Source organism: Furipterus horrens, unplaced genomic scaffold (genome assembly GCF_987537825.1).
Source record: "Furipterus horrens unplaced genomic scaffold, mFurHor1.1.pri manual_scaffold_17, whole genome shotgun sequence".
NCBI classification, from domain to species: Eukaryota; Metazoa; Chordata; class Mammalia; order Chiroptera; family Furipteridae; genus Furipterus; species Furipterus horrens.
In genome coordinates this window covers 34,523,477-34,538,559 of record NW_028327187.1, presented here as the reverse complement: position 1 = coordinate 34,538,559, position 15,083 = coordinate 34,523,477, and the positions used below count along the sequence as shown (strand labels likewise).

The window sequence follows — 15,083 nt, the reverse complement described above, 5'->3', positions numbered from 1 at the left end:
GGAGTTGCCGGTGTTGACTACAACGTCAAACCGCCTTAGGGACTCCGGCTCCGGATTTTCTGTCGGGGTTTACTCCCCTAGCCTTTCCCCTAAAGAGGTATGCCGCAAGGCAGCGGAGGTTTTTTGGAGTCAGAGTTTTCCTTCTCTGATGTACCCTGACTGGAAGATCGAACCAGCGACACTTAGCTCGCAGGCCGACGCTCAATCCACTGAGCCAAACCAGCCAGGGCAATAGAAAATACTATATATATATATGTGCTGTTTCGAGTAGGGGACTATCTGGAAAACTTAATTTGTAATCAGAAGCTTTCTCCATTTGTATGGAGTCAGAACAAAGAGAATTGTGTGATGCTTTTTTTAAGCCATGGTAAGGCTGGAGGATTATCTCTGCTACATTGTGGGTTATGCATTTCTAGTGACCAGAACAGTTTTGCATTAAATAGTGTCTTGCCCCTTACACAGTATCAAATATGCTAACTATTCAACTTTCCCCTTTCGGTATTTATCAGGCACCAAAAGCTTCTCCCATTACAATGTTATTTCATGAAGGACATGCTACAAATAATTAAGATTAAAACTTATTTTTTATCAGATATATATTTAATTTGATGGCATTTTCTCACATTGTCCTCAAATTATTAGGGTGCACTATGAGCTTTCAGTACCCTATGAAATAAATTCCACTTCTTAGGACAGGATTGCAGCACACAGCACTGTGATCTGCACTTATTGAAGACTCAATAAATGGTTTTGAATGAGTCCTAGGAAAATAAAGAGGGGGTACTGTGAAACATTCTTTAATATCAGTATAAATTTGCTACAAAATTTTTCTGATGTTATAGCAGTTACTATTCTTCAGTGCTATTTTTCACGAAATAATAAGTTTACTAAGCAGATGAACTTTTCAATTTTGTTCAAAGTATAAAATTGTTTTAAGTCTCCACTACTACATAATCAGCTGAGAATGAAAACTTATAAAATAGACGAAAAACTGCACCATGTACTATAAATGTGATGTTTAGAGCAGAAAATCAGTAGTTTTTTAGCTAATACTAAAACAGGAAATCATTTAATATAAATTGATATTAAATTGGCACAATTGAACTAAATTAATGAAAAATGATTTGGTACAGAGCCCAATTTTTCTGTTACTTTAAGTGAAATTTTGCATTAACTTATATAAGTGTAAAATTTCCACTACTCTCTAATGTTCTAGCTGCACCATTCTGTAACTTGTATCTACTAAAAACTATAACATTCTAGCAAAGATGGTCTATAAAAGAAATGGAAATTTATTTTGAATAGTATTGCACTGCCCAAAGCTTTAGAGGTAAATAAAAATGTCTCTGATTTTATTTCTTGTTATTGATATTTAGATGTTTCTGTTGAACTTTTATTGTTTGGTTTATTAAATATACCATAACTTTTTTAAAGTTGCAGGAAAAACCCAGTAAGTACAGATGGGAGAGAAACTAAGACACAGGTGTGGAAAGAATATAATTTAAGGACTGAAAATAATCATGATATTGCATTAAGAATGCTTCAGACATGATATTGGGTGAAATCTCCATTATTTCTCATTAGAAAACTTTGTCTTGTTATGACATTTATTCCTTTTGTTCTAATTGAAAGAAAGTTGATATTAAAGGAATATTTTAACCAGAAATTTTTTAAAAGCCAGAAACTAAGAGCTAACTAAACGATTGTATGAATCTGGGAACTTCTGTAACAGTAATGGAGACACTGTAATAGGTCACTTCTTCCTGTCTTAGGAAAAGCTGCGCTTCGGAGGCGACAGGCCCTCCTCGAATTTATCTTCTTCGCCAAGAAAGTTTTTGGCAAAGGGCCGGGAAGCTGGACTGAAACAAACATACAAAGAGTGACCAAGACCTAAGTTAACTGGGGTCGAAGGATCGGAAGGGGTCCTTTCGCACTCCAAACATCTTGGGGGAGGAGTGAGAAGGCAGAATAAGGAACCAAAATTCTTAAAGTGGCGAGACCACCTCCGCCCACGTTTCCAGGAAAACGGTCGGTAAGTGGGGGAGGCGATGAAGACCATGTAGAGCCCCCTCGATTTCTTTCACCCAAATTTCGATTTCCCTCCACTTCGCTCGGTCCTGTCCTCCCACACCACCAGTCCAAGAGTCGAGAATAGATTGGTCGGGCGTTTGGCCTAGCCTAGCAGCAGCTCTCCCAAACCCCGTAGGGAGAGAGACCACGTTTTCTGGGAGACGGGAATAATGAGTTGTAAAGAAAAAATATTTTTTTTCTAGTGCTAGGTCTTACTGGTAGAGAATTAGCTCGCTTTCTCGCCACACTCGAAGCAAAAAGCACACAAAACGAAACAAAACCTTAACAACAATGCCCCTAAATCACTTGGTATCAGGTGCCAGAGTTGGGCAAGTTGAGTCGTTTTGGTGGGAAGGAGTAACGAAAGGAGGTAAAGCGAGGGTTCGGGAGCTAGGGCCATGGTCCCTCGCTGGGGCGTGTCAGAGGAAGGAACGTCAAAGGGTGATACCCGACTGAGCTGCTACCTCGGGCTGGGTGGGGGCAGAGGGGCGCGGGGAGCAAGTCCCGAGCGAGCCTGCTTTCTCATTTTCCACGGCCCGACGCTCGGCCAGACGTTCCTACCGCCCTCTTGTCGACACCCCCAAAAGGAAATAGGAGACGCGGCTCGATCGGGTCCACGGAGGAAGCGCTGCCAAACGCTTGAGTAAGTCAGGCGCGGGCACGGTACCTTGTTTACCCCACTCGGAGGCGCGCCCCTGCGGGCGCCCCGTTTGGAGGCGGTGTCCGGGACGCTGCACCCGGGAGGCAGCCGGCCGCGATTGGCTGGTGACTGGGAGGAGGACGCGGGGTAGGAGGGCTGGTAGTCCGGCCCTGAACTACCCTGGCACTGCCGCTAGATGCCGCTCCGTCCCAACGGGAGCCAGGCGCGGGTTCGTGGCCGACAGATGGCGCCTGCGCGTTCCATTCGCCTCCAAGTCGCCGAAGAGCGAACACCCCAAACAATCCCGAAGCGCCACCAAAAAAAAAAAAAAAAAAAAAAGAAAGAAAGAAAAAAAAAGAAAAAAAAAAAAAAACCCCGCCGGATCCGACCGCCACTTTCAAAACCCCCCACCGCTCTAGAACCGCGGGAGCTTCCGTCCCTGAGTAGAATTCGAGGGTGTAAAGAAGAGGAAGGGGAAAATATCTTGTACCAGCCCAGGGGTGAAGCAGCCCCCGGCCTGAGAAAGAAGGAAGGAGTGGGGGAGGCGAACAGTCTCCTTGCTGCCTCTGCTGAGGGGGGAGGTAAGTTATAAAATGGCGGAGGCGAAGCTTCGAGAAGTTTGGAGGGGGACCCCCGAGGTCGGGGGACCACCGTGAGGTGTGTATGGTTGAAATAGGGCGCGGGAGAGGAGTTGGGAGAGAAAGCGATTGGGCGCTCCACTGCCATTTAATTTGTCCTCTTCTTCCTTTGCCCCCAGGGGGGACAACCGTGTAGCGGATAGCAAAGTCAAGGCAGGGGACTCCGCTTCGTCCCCGCATGACCCCCAGCCCTTCTTTCTCTCTTGTCTCCCCCCAAGTCCCTATCTCCACACTACCAAGGAACTTCCAACCCCCTTCCTTCCTACCTCCTACTCTTAAAGAGTGCATTTCTACCGCAGGACTCTTCTTTTCGCCTACCCTCACTGAAGATTTTGTCTTCCTTCCCTCGCCCCACTGTCCCTCGGGGCCTCTACGGAGAACCCCCCCAATTGGTGGCCCAAAATGGAGAACGCGGAGCAGCGCAAGATGGAGGCTCCGCTTGTCTGTGTACCATTAGATTTAGGTGCCTTTTCTCCGGCAGGCTCTTAAAGCTGGGAGAACCAAAACTGGAGGTGGGGTGGGGTGTAGTGCGAGCCTCGTCGGGGTAGGCTAGCCAGGGAGGCTATGAGTGGGTGGGGGAGAGCGCGGTTTGGTGGTGAGGGGAAGGAAGAGAGCAAAATGGTGGTGCTGGGAAACTGGGGGGAGGGGAGAAGAGGAGGTTCAGTTGTGTATATTTGGGCCTCGGACCGAGGGAGGCGAGGGAAAATCTACTCTGATCACACCCCTCCCGCGTGCCCCCTCCCTTCTCTCTTCCCCTCCTTCCTTTCCTCCCTCCCTGCTCTCCCTCCCTCTCTTCCTCCCTTCCTAGAGAGGGAACAACATTCATGTGACGGGCCCCTCGGCTGCTCCCCCGCCCCATCATCTCCAGCGCGTGGTGGGGAAACTGCTGGGCAAAGCGATTGGCATCGATCTCTCCATCCCTTCCGAGGCCCGACTTCGGTCAGTTTTGTTTGGGCAACAATTTTATAAATAGGTTGGGATCTGGTGGTGTTGGTCCCCTCGTGTAGCCCTTGCCCCGAAGGGGGCCCTGCTTGGTTGGCACGGGAGGAGGGGGGAAGGGCGGGAGTGGAAGGCTGTTTGTTGGGGGGTTTTGGCGCCACTTTTGTTTTAGTTTTAGTGCTGCTTTTCGTTCGCACCCCCACCCGCGCTGTCTTTCTCAAGATATGAACTGAGCTGATCCTTGCCCCAGGTAGGCAGCTTCTCCTTTTTCCTTCCACACTTTTATTCTGGCTCGGGGTTCACTTTCTTTTTCGTTTTTCCCCGTACCCAGTGATCTGTGGACGGCGATCTTGGGGACGAAAAGGGTCGGTCGGGCCACGGCAGAGAGAAGGTGTGGGAAACAGCATCAAGTAGTTCCGCAAAACTTTGAGCCCCGTTCCCATTTTCTTCTGGCCTACATTCGTAAACGTATTCTTGATTTCTGTCCTTATTACTATTATTTTTTTTGTCGCGAGAATGTCTTATTTTGCCTTTAGTTTTTAAAAAATAGACCGCTGTACTTCCGACATTTAGTTTTCGCTCCCCCTTGCTGCATGTCATTTTATTTTTAATCTTTAACTCTTGGGTTTTATCGTGCGTTTTTTGGTGTGTGCTGCAGTGTTCAGCGTTAATTTTTAATATTGCATTAGTTTCATCCGGTTTGTGACTTTCTCCGTGGCCTAGAAATGTTTTATGTTGTTGACTACCCCCCCTTCTCTTGGATGTAGTTTTTAAATTAAGGGTCATGGTGCTTGATTAAATGGTTATTTACAGTCTACATGATATACCTATTAGAAACTTTTGATCTGTAGGATTAGGTTTAAGTAAACGAAAAGCTTGATGGTTTGAAATGGTTCCTTAAAATGCGCGGGCCGCCCCCCTCCCCCGTGTAGCCCCATCTTCCCCACACCGGTGTAAATGCCGACCCCTTTTCTCCCTTGGACCGCCGTATTTCACAGCAGCCACACCCTGTATTTGTCTCCGTGGATTGGACTCATTATCAGGTTAATTTAGTGACTTAAACCACCATGATGGGACTTGCTTAAGCACAGCTTCTTTTCCTGTTTAGTCGTAGTGGTTAGTGTCGAAAGAGGAATAATCGAGGTATCTTGATGAAACCTGGTGCAGTTCAACCTCTGCCTTTTTTTCTGTTGTCTTTTTCCTACTCCGGGCTGTTGGCGGTGTCAGCACCGCTGCTGGGGGCGGGGGTGGAGGGGAGAAAGAGTCGGGTTACCGAAGTGCGTCATTCCTGGCTCTAGCTGGGCCTGCTCGGGAGCTGCTGGTGTTTGTTACTGTCCTCGCAGCACTTTCCTGCCAACCTTCTCTCTCTGCGTATTGGTTAGGAGCAAAAGCAGGAGGCGGTCTCCTAATTCTATCTGTAGCCTAGCGCGTTGCGTTTATGGGTATATGTGAACTTATTTAAAAAAACCCGGTCCTGCAAAGTGGATACATTGCTGTTTAATGACATACAATTCAGGTAGTTTAGACTTGCTTTGGTATATTTTCCAATGAATGGCGGGGTTAATTTTGAACATTTCCAACCACTTGTGTTAAAATGCCTGATTTTCTTTCTACATTGATATCAATCTATAATTAGGGATCAGAAGGACCAGCTAAGCCATAAGTGTTCAGCGGTTTTTCCAGCGGTTGAATTGTAATTTTATGACACACTATGTTAAATATTGTTTCTTTTTTTCGTTTTGAGCTATGGTGCTACGCGAATGCAAGCTAATTATACATATTTAAGTTCATTTTCATCACATATTCCTATTCTTTTACATGTAATTTTAAATGTGTCCTTTGGATCTTATGGACTTCATTAAAATTCTGAAACATGACTCTTTCTTTGTTTTTAATTGGCTACGCCGTTAGATTCCTGTCTTCTTGCTGTACTCAGTGTACTTACTGAGGTCTGTGTCTTCCTCTTAATTTTTTTTCTGAAGGAAATAATTGGAGAGAACAGAGATCAAACAAAAGTGGCCTTGAGTTGATGATTGTAGTGAGATGAGTACAGGAGAGCTCATTGCACTATTCTCTACTTTTGTACGTACTTAAATTGCCATAATTAAGTAACCTTGAAGAAAAGATTTCAAGTTGTCTTGCAATTTTGGTGTAATAACTTAAATTTATATTTACATATCAGGTTATTTGCATAGGAAACTTGGCCTTGTGTATAAGTAATTATACAATGCCTAATATATCAACTTTCAAAAAATATTTAAATTGAATCGGTATAGAATGAGCAACATAAATAATTATAAATTGGTTTAACTTTAAATGTTTATAATTTAGCTTGAATGTGCTCTACTTCTTCTATTTTTTTGAAAACAGGAAAATTCCATTGCCAAACTTTGTCTAAGTGTTGCTTGGTGTCTACTTCATTAAGTTGGAGTTAAAGTGAGGCGGTATGAAAGGATTTACTATTAATAGGAGGGGCTTTGGCAGTTGGAATAAGTGACAGTGGAAGGGATTCGAGTGCCCTAGGGAGCATTCCTGGTAGGAAGATCTGAGGTGCCGGTTGAATTCAGTTTCAGTATTTGGTGTTTAATGAATGGGTAGAGTAGAGGATTGGAAAAGAAATGTACTTATTAGCTCCTCTTTCCCACAGTGAAATAACTAGCATTCTAGACTGGCAGTGGGGGTGGGGTTTGTTCCCTTTTTTAAAAAACTGATAGGAAAATTGTATGTGTACATATAAATTAGTCCCCTCCCCCACATATCTGGTGCTATAAATAGTTAAAAGTTGATATGTAAAATATTGTAATGTTTTCTATGACAAAAATTTTTGAATATTACCCATCAACTGTAAGTGCAATGCAGTTAAAACCCTGTCTCCTTAATCAGTGTATTTGTGAATTGCTCCTAAATTCTTGGAAGGTAAGTGCCTTATTTTCTGCAATTTTGTGGCGTTGGGTGTCAGCCCGCCCCCCCATAAGATGTATTTTTGAATATATGTCAAAAGTTCTAAAGGGAGTCTAAAATAATAGATATTTAATTTTATGTTGGGTAAAGTGTGTTCCCTAATAATTATGACAACAGTTCACCCTCATCTGGATACAGACGTTTTATAACTGTTAATATTAGTCTGTCTGTATATTTCATATTCAGCATGTTAGCTTTAGGAGGATGTTAAGAGAAGACAAATGGCATATTTTGAATTCTTATTCGTATGCAAATAATCTTAAGTAGATGATGAGGATTGTGGCTTCAGATTTATTTTATTGTGGTGAGGCAACAGCTAAACTACTAAACCAACACATTATGAGTTTGGTAACTTAGAATTTTTTTAAAAAGCTCAAACACTCAAGATTTTAATGAAATTAAATTCTACATTCCTTTTTCTTTTTTCTTTTTTACCTTAATGGCTTTGGTGGTCATCTCAGGATAGATGAATTAAAATTGGTGGGATTGGGTGGAGAACAGGCTTGGGCTCAAAATTATCCTTTGGGAATATAGGGTTAGATGTGAAAAATATGCCTTGGACAGTTTAGTAATGCTTAATATTCTGCATGTTTAACTGATGCCACCCACAGTCATGTGTGGGAAGGGAGTAAACAGTGAATAGCTTATTCTTTTTTGCTTTGGGTTCTTTGTAATAGATGGAAGACTTCAGTTTTTGATGTTGCAAGTTAAGTTTTGAGCTTAAGATTTACATTAAACGAACACAAATAACCTGTCAATCTCATTGGAGTGACATTTGTGTCTCCTAAATGTTGTGACTTTTTCCATCTCACATTTAAAAAAGAAACACCCTGGACTTGTATTAGCACTTTGAAATTGCTATTACTAGATTGTTCAGAGACTTGAACATGACAGTTTACTGTACAGTGGAGCATCGTGGTATTCCTATCTTGGGAGTTAGGAGCATAGCAAGGGATAGGATAAATCCCAGTTAGCTATGGGTATCAGTATACCTGGAAATGTGATGAGTCATTGGAGAGTAAAGAAAAAACTTTAAAGATACAGGTTATTTTAAAGGTTCTTTACATTTTCTTTTGTAATCTACTTTTGATATATGTTTAGGACTTCTAATTTGTGGTTCAGTACTGTACTGGTGTAGTAATTTTCTGTATCTGGATACCTTGAGCTGTGGTTTTTGCATGTTCTGTTTGGCAAAGATACGTGAGAAAACAAAATTGTCAGTTTGATTTTTTTCAGTCTCCTGAGTTACCTACTTTGCATCTAATGTAACAAAATTTTATATAGCATCAGTGTAAATGCTATTGCTTGGGGGAGTCTTAATTTTTGTACATGTGCATTAAAAAAAAACAAACTATATCTCTTTAGCAGCTGTGGTCATCTGTTGCCTAAAGTGTGTTTTTAACATATGCTTGCTATAGTTCTATATTTGATAGTAACCAGAAGAAAACAAGAAGTTTTTACATACAGTTAGTCTAGTCAAGAGATTATTGAATTATTTTAAACTCCCCTCCCCCAAAAGGAAGGGAGGGTTAATAATGTCAGTGGTTTGTTCTATTTTATTATTTTAACTAGAATATACATGACTAGGCTTGATACAAACGAGGGAGATTTCTATAAACTATATGATGTTATGTACAACTCAGAGGTAAAATTTCTTTAATAAATAGTTTAGATTCTGTTAAATGTTGGCGGGGGCAGGGAGTAGGTCCTATTTACACTTTTGCATGCATGGTTAACATTTGTTGTAATGGGATTTGACCTATAAGTTATTGAATCCTGAGAAAAGTCCTAATTCTAAGAAAGTCCTATTCTAAGAAAGTCCTAATTTAGTTGCCATTTGAGTTCCTTTTGAATTCCAATAACTGGTATGTGTTTTTAATATGTATTGTTTTTAATTAATTAATAATTACTTTAAAAAAGATTTTGTTTATCAGTTTTTTAGAGAGAGGAGAAGGGAGAGAGGGGAAGAGGGGAGAGAGAGAGAGAGAGAGAAAGAGAGAAAGAGAGAGAGACAGAGAGAGAGAGAGAGAGAGAGAGAGAGAGAGAGAGAAAAACATCGACTGGTTACCCCCTCTCATGTGCCTCCAATTGAGGACCTGGCCCTCAATGCAGGCATGTGCTCTGACTGGGAATTGAACCAGCAACCTTTCGGTCCACAGGCCAGCACTCAATATACTGAGGGCTAATATGTGTTGTTTAATCTTAGCTACCTCGTAGGATAGGTGGTTATTATCATTTTACAGCCGAGGAAATTGAGGGTCTCAGAATAAATGGCTTGTTACATGATTAAAATTGACAACCTTAATTCACAGCCAAATTAGTTTGGCCTCAAAAATTGCTTTTTTGTTAAGCTCTATAGTATAGCTTCCCTTAACTGGTTTAGATCTTGGGTTATCTAGAACCAGAAAGCAAGTATCATTTTAATGTACAAAATGACTGTTGGTTTTTATTGTTATTAATTGTTTTAAAGATTTTACTTATTTATTTATTTATTTTTTTTAGAGAGAAGGAAAGGAAGGGGGAAAGAGAGGGAGAGAAACATCAATGTGTGGCTGCCTTTTGCACACTTCCAGCTGGAGACCTAGCCCGCCACCCAGGCATGTGCTCTGACAGGGAATGGAACTGGTGATCTTTGGGTTCACAGGCTGGTGCTCAATGCACTGAGCCACACCAGCCAGGGTGACAATTGGGTTTTCATGTATAGTATAACATAAATGCAGATTTTTAAAGGGTTAGATGAGTTGCAGCCTGGTGAAAGGTTTAAATTGTGTTTTATACTAATAGTCTAAATCACTGAAATAAATCTGAGCTTTGTTTTTGAGTATGCTCATTATACAAAAGTTTGTGGGATAATATGTTGAATTGTGGTTTTTTTTTTGGTTATACCATGGTAGATAGAATGGTTTCAGTGTTTTTTTTTTTTTTTCTCCTTTGTCATTTATGCTCTATAATGAATGGAGGCTAAGTGTGTCAGAATAGTTAACCAATCATTCAGTTTGTTGAGTGATTGGACTTGAAATAAAAGTTTAGGTGATACTTTTTGTAATCCACTGTTCTGACTGGTTCTTGTAGGGGATATTTTCTGTTATTTAATGGTACTTTAAAAATATTCTCAGTGTTAACATCTTCTCTGTTTATACTTCTGTTCTAGTTCATCTTTTCACTTTATTAGGTTTGTTCTTATTTTTATCACATAATAGATAATATTGGTACCTTGGATTATTAGACTCAATAGTAATCGGAATCTTGATCTCACCTTTCTTTGCCTTCCCCCATTTCATAAACTATAACTAGAATTTTTCTTATGTGAAAGAATGTTAGATGTTGGATATCTGGCCTAAGATAAATTAGTGGAGACTAAGTAAAACTGAATATATTAGTGCTTTTCATATCCATGAGTCAAATATATATGTTTTACGTTAATCATTTCCTTAAGCTTCATTCTGTAGGAAATAATTTTTCCATGTGATACAGTCTTCTACCCACAGTCTTTGTTCAGTATCGAGTCTTTTCATCCATATTTCCTCCTTTGTATTCAAAGAATACCAAGACCTTGGTGTTCTACAACAGAATTATGCTTCAAGGCATCCATTGCACGTAACAGCTTCTTCCTGTGCATCTAGAATGATAGTAGTTATGTACCATTCTTGGGAGAATTAAGGGAATTGCCACTCAAGTCATTTTCTGAGTTCTTTGGTTAATGAGGAACACTGGTTGAGGAAGGCTACTAGAATATTCAGTGACTTGGTTTGGCACTAACCAGAGATACACTTTCCACAGTTAATTTCCTGTCAGCAAACCTAATGTAGCCTCTACTAAAACTTATATATGATAAAGTGTGAATGCCATTGATAATACTGCCATGTCTGGGGGGTAGATTGATTAGTGTTGATGTCAAGCAGTTAGTGCTACTTAGTTGTCTTAAAGAATTGAATGTGGAAAGTTAAACACATAATTTTATTTGTAAAAAGGAATATTGTAGGAGCTCTTCATTATACAGTTCAAAACCTTTTATAAAGTCTTTGACAGTGACCATAACATTAACAATAGCTAACACTCACCGAACTGTTATATTCCAAACATGTTAGAAATGTCATATGTGTATTAGCTCATTTCATCTTCATAACCTTATGAAGTAAAATGACCATGTGATTTATTGTTCAAACCAGGATAGTTTTGAGAGTGAAAGGGGCACTAGCCAAATAGCATGCTGGGAGGATAATATAAACTAGGACTGTCTCAGAGAAACTAGGATGTATGATGACCCTAATTAATACCCACTTTTTCAGAAGAGGAAACCGGAGTATAGGGAGGCCAAGTAACTTGCCCAATTAGTAAGTGGTAGGAAGGGATTCAAAACCCCTACAGAGATTTCTTTGGGCATGAAAGTGATTTAAATTTTTGTAAACTGCCATATTCTGAGAGTTTGTTTTTATTCTTTTGGAAGAGTTTTTATAGGTATGGGGTAGATAGTAAAAGACAAGCTACAGTGTTTTTTAAAAGCCAGTAGAATTTCCAGTTAGCTTTTTAAAAGTGACAAGATTTCAGTGATTATATGTGTTAATGCTGAAAACCAACTTCTGAGGTCTGTCTGCCTAAATAAAAGAGAATGTTTGTTTTCCTTACATAGTATTCAGACTCCTTTAACATTTTCTGAGGAGGAAATGTGAATTTATGATACAGTATTTCATGGGGGTTCTTATGTGGGTAGTTTCTTCTGAGAAGAAAGCTGAAAGAAATAATGTGACTATGGAAAAGTGGTATTAGAAAAGAAATAAAAAGGTCCAGCTTAGAGACTTAATCTGAAGTTAACTGATTTGGCAACCTAATTTGAGAGTTAAGTATTTTATTTTTTAAAAAGATTTCATTTATTCCCCTTTAGAGAGCAGAGAAGAGAGGGAAAAAGAGAGGGAGAGAAACATCCATCAGTTGCCTCTTGCCACGCCCCCAACTGGAGACTTGACCTGCAACCCAGGCATGTGCCCTGACTGGGAATTGAACTGATAAACCCTTTGGTTCGCAGGTTGGTGTTCAATTCACTGAGCCACAACAGCCAGGGCGAGATTTAAGTCTTGTGGAAGTCGATGTGTCATTTCACAAAATTAACAGTGCTCTTTTATTTTGGGTGACTTGTATTCCTGGCGTGTTTGTGTTTGTAGTGCCTCCCACCCCCCAAAAATGATTACTGTAGGTGAATTCAGACATTGGGAGAAATGACTTGAGCATAATTACTGTATTGTAAACTAAGATCCCCCTCCTTTTTTCTTTCAGTGGGGGTGAGTGATAGAGATCTGATCTTAAGAGGACTTTGAGTTTTGTTTTCATACTTGTGTACTTTAATATTTCATTAATTTTTCCCCTAGCTAGTTTAGGAGGTTTTGTTGGTGTCACTATTTTATAAACAACTGAGAGGTTATTACGTAGGTCTATTCAATTTTTAAAAAGCCCCATTTAGTTCATTAAAGCCATCATGAAGTTGGAAGGAGTGTGGGGAACCACATTTCTGACCAGATGAAGGAATTTGAGTGACCGGTAGACAAAAGTTTATTTCTTGTGGATTTGATTTATTATGTGAAATTAATGCAGTTGGTTTTTTAAAAAGCTATTGCTAGTTTTTAATCTGGAGCCCATTGATAGGATGAAAGTGTGCGAACCCTATGAAATTACATGCAAAATGTGTAAGTGTGTTTCTTAAAAAAGTTCGATCCTTCATTTTTTATCTATCAGGTGGTACTGAAAAGTGCCTACAGAGATGGAGGTATGTATATCATGGCAAACTAGATTATATAATCTCTGCCCTCAGGTAACACTGTCAGTTGGGCTTTATCACCTGAAAGGATTTAAAAGCAATCCTTTTAAAAACATTGTATACTGGGATTTCTGTGTATTAAAGAGTATTAGGCTAAAACCAATAGTCATCAATACAGTTTGAAAGGATCCTCAATTTGAGATTAATGACAAATACTTAACAATAAGGACTGTTCTGGAAAGCTTTAGGGGAAAAATAACAATTGAGGGCTGTTAATGTGTAGCCTTGGAATGCTTCCAGTCTTGTATGGTTGTTAATAATCTAAGTTAAAAAGGGTCCATGATCATCCCCTATAGCCAGTTACTATCATCCAAAGGTTGAAACCTTCTAAATGATATCCTGGTTCTGTGTAAAAGCAAAAGAGGCAATCAGCAATCACTTTGTTATGGGACTTTTGTATCTATCTTTATCTCAGGTTCTAAATGCTTACTTTTAAATAGGAATTTAAATTTATATATACTTATGCCTTACTTTTGGATTCTTTGTTGGAATGTTAGTTTGAAATGTCTTTATAGCAGTATACTATAATTATTAAATTCATTCTCAATATAGGATATGTATGATCATAGAGGTTTTGTATATTTGAAGTATTTTCATTTCTGGATTGGGATGTACGATATTCTCTTTTCTTGGATTTCTAATCTTTTCTCTCTTGAAAAGCAAAGAGAAATTTTCTATACTCACCAGTGTATCCACTGCCTTGTACTTAATTTGCAAACTTTATGACGAATAGAATGCTATTACAAAGAACACGTTTAATGTCCTCTTACTTAAAAAGGCCTTCTTGTGGTTTAAGAGGTAGTATCCAAGATAGGAACATAAACCTTGAAGGATTTCCCTTCTATACTAAGGAAGTAGAGAAAATATAGGAAATATTAGCAAAGCCATAATATTTCCCTTTTGGGATGTGTCCCTCCCTGTTTCCACCACTCAATTCAGGCCAAAAGACATTCCTCAGACTTTATCCCTGGCAGGAAAATTGAGGAAGTGGTGGTAGTCATGGCTGGCAGGGAAGCAGAAGCATGAGGATATGTTTTTGAAAAGCAAAATGGTCAATGACACATGGATTTTTCCAGCACAGAGTATATGTACTTTTTTGAGTTTTGATTAAATATCAATGCATAATGTGCTGCTCTTCATTGAGAACTTTTCAGTAGTTGCATTCATATTTGGGTGTTTTAGATGCACTTGAAGAATTTCCGAGGGGTTATTTGGACAATATGGGATTATATTAGAAAAAATCCTTTAATAGGGAATTAATTCCTCAACCTTTGAAGTAGACTGAAACAGTCATCCAGGTTGCTGAAGAAAAATAGCAAATCTGCCTTGAGAGGTAATTATTAGTGTATAATATTGGTGAATATCCAAATTTATCTCATAACTAAATTGTTAACTTGTTCAGACTAGGAATTACGTTTTTATCTGGTTTTGTTTGAATCCTTGTCTCATGTAGTACATATTATACAATTCTCAAATAATTGCAATGAAACCTTAGGTTTTCTAGAAATGTAACCCTGCAATTATAATTACATGATTAATAAAGAACTGTATGTTGGAAGAGAAGTAGTCAGTTAGTTTCCTCTAGCTGGCTTTGCATTAATGATAAACTTTAAGTTTGTGTCTACAGGATATTATGTAGTAGTTGTACTAGGCAAGTTGCATTAGGCTCCCTAACATTTATTTTTTTCAACAGCCATGTGAGGTGGCTGGTGGTATTTTCATTTACAGTGGTTTAGAATTAGTTAAATGACTGGGCCAAGATAACTCAGCTAGTCAGTGGCATCATTTCCTTTTAATCCAGTTCCACCTAATTCCCATACACTTCTTTTCCATGGGGATACATACACTGCCTTCCAATGGGATGATTCATAGATTTCCTAGTGATAACCTTTTTGGAGGTAGAGAATTAAAGGAAGACAAGAATCCTAAATTGATGCGGCTGAGGCGGAAGTTAAACTTGTCAAAGTAGTCAGAACATTTTTGAAAATTAGGTAGGAGAAAGGTTTATTTTCTACCAAGAGCTGAT

The 15,083-nt window shown here is 39.5% G+C and overlaps 1 protein-coding gene across 5 annotated transcripts in view; it reads left to right on the top strand.

Annotated features, from left to right (window-relative positions):
- Window positions 1-3,080: 3,080 nt before the first annotated feature.
- STAG2 (STAG2 cohesin complex component) overlaps window positions 3,081-15,083 on the top strand; it is a 121,464-nt gene continuing 109,461 nt past the window's right edge. For 3 of the 5 annotated variants that reach the window (XM_090265282.1, XM_090265279.1, XM_090265276.1), the window contains exon 1: window positions 3,081-3,291. The gene's annotated coding sequence lies outside the window, so the exon portion shown is untranslated. Of the gene's footprint in view, window positions 3,292-4,156; window positions 4,288-4,516; window positions 4,538-15,083 lie in introns of those variants that run through there. The other 2 variants (XM_090265277.1, XM_090265278.1) reach the window with 2 other exon arrangements.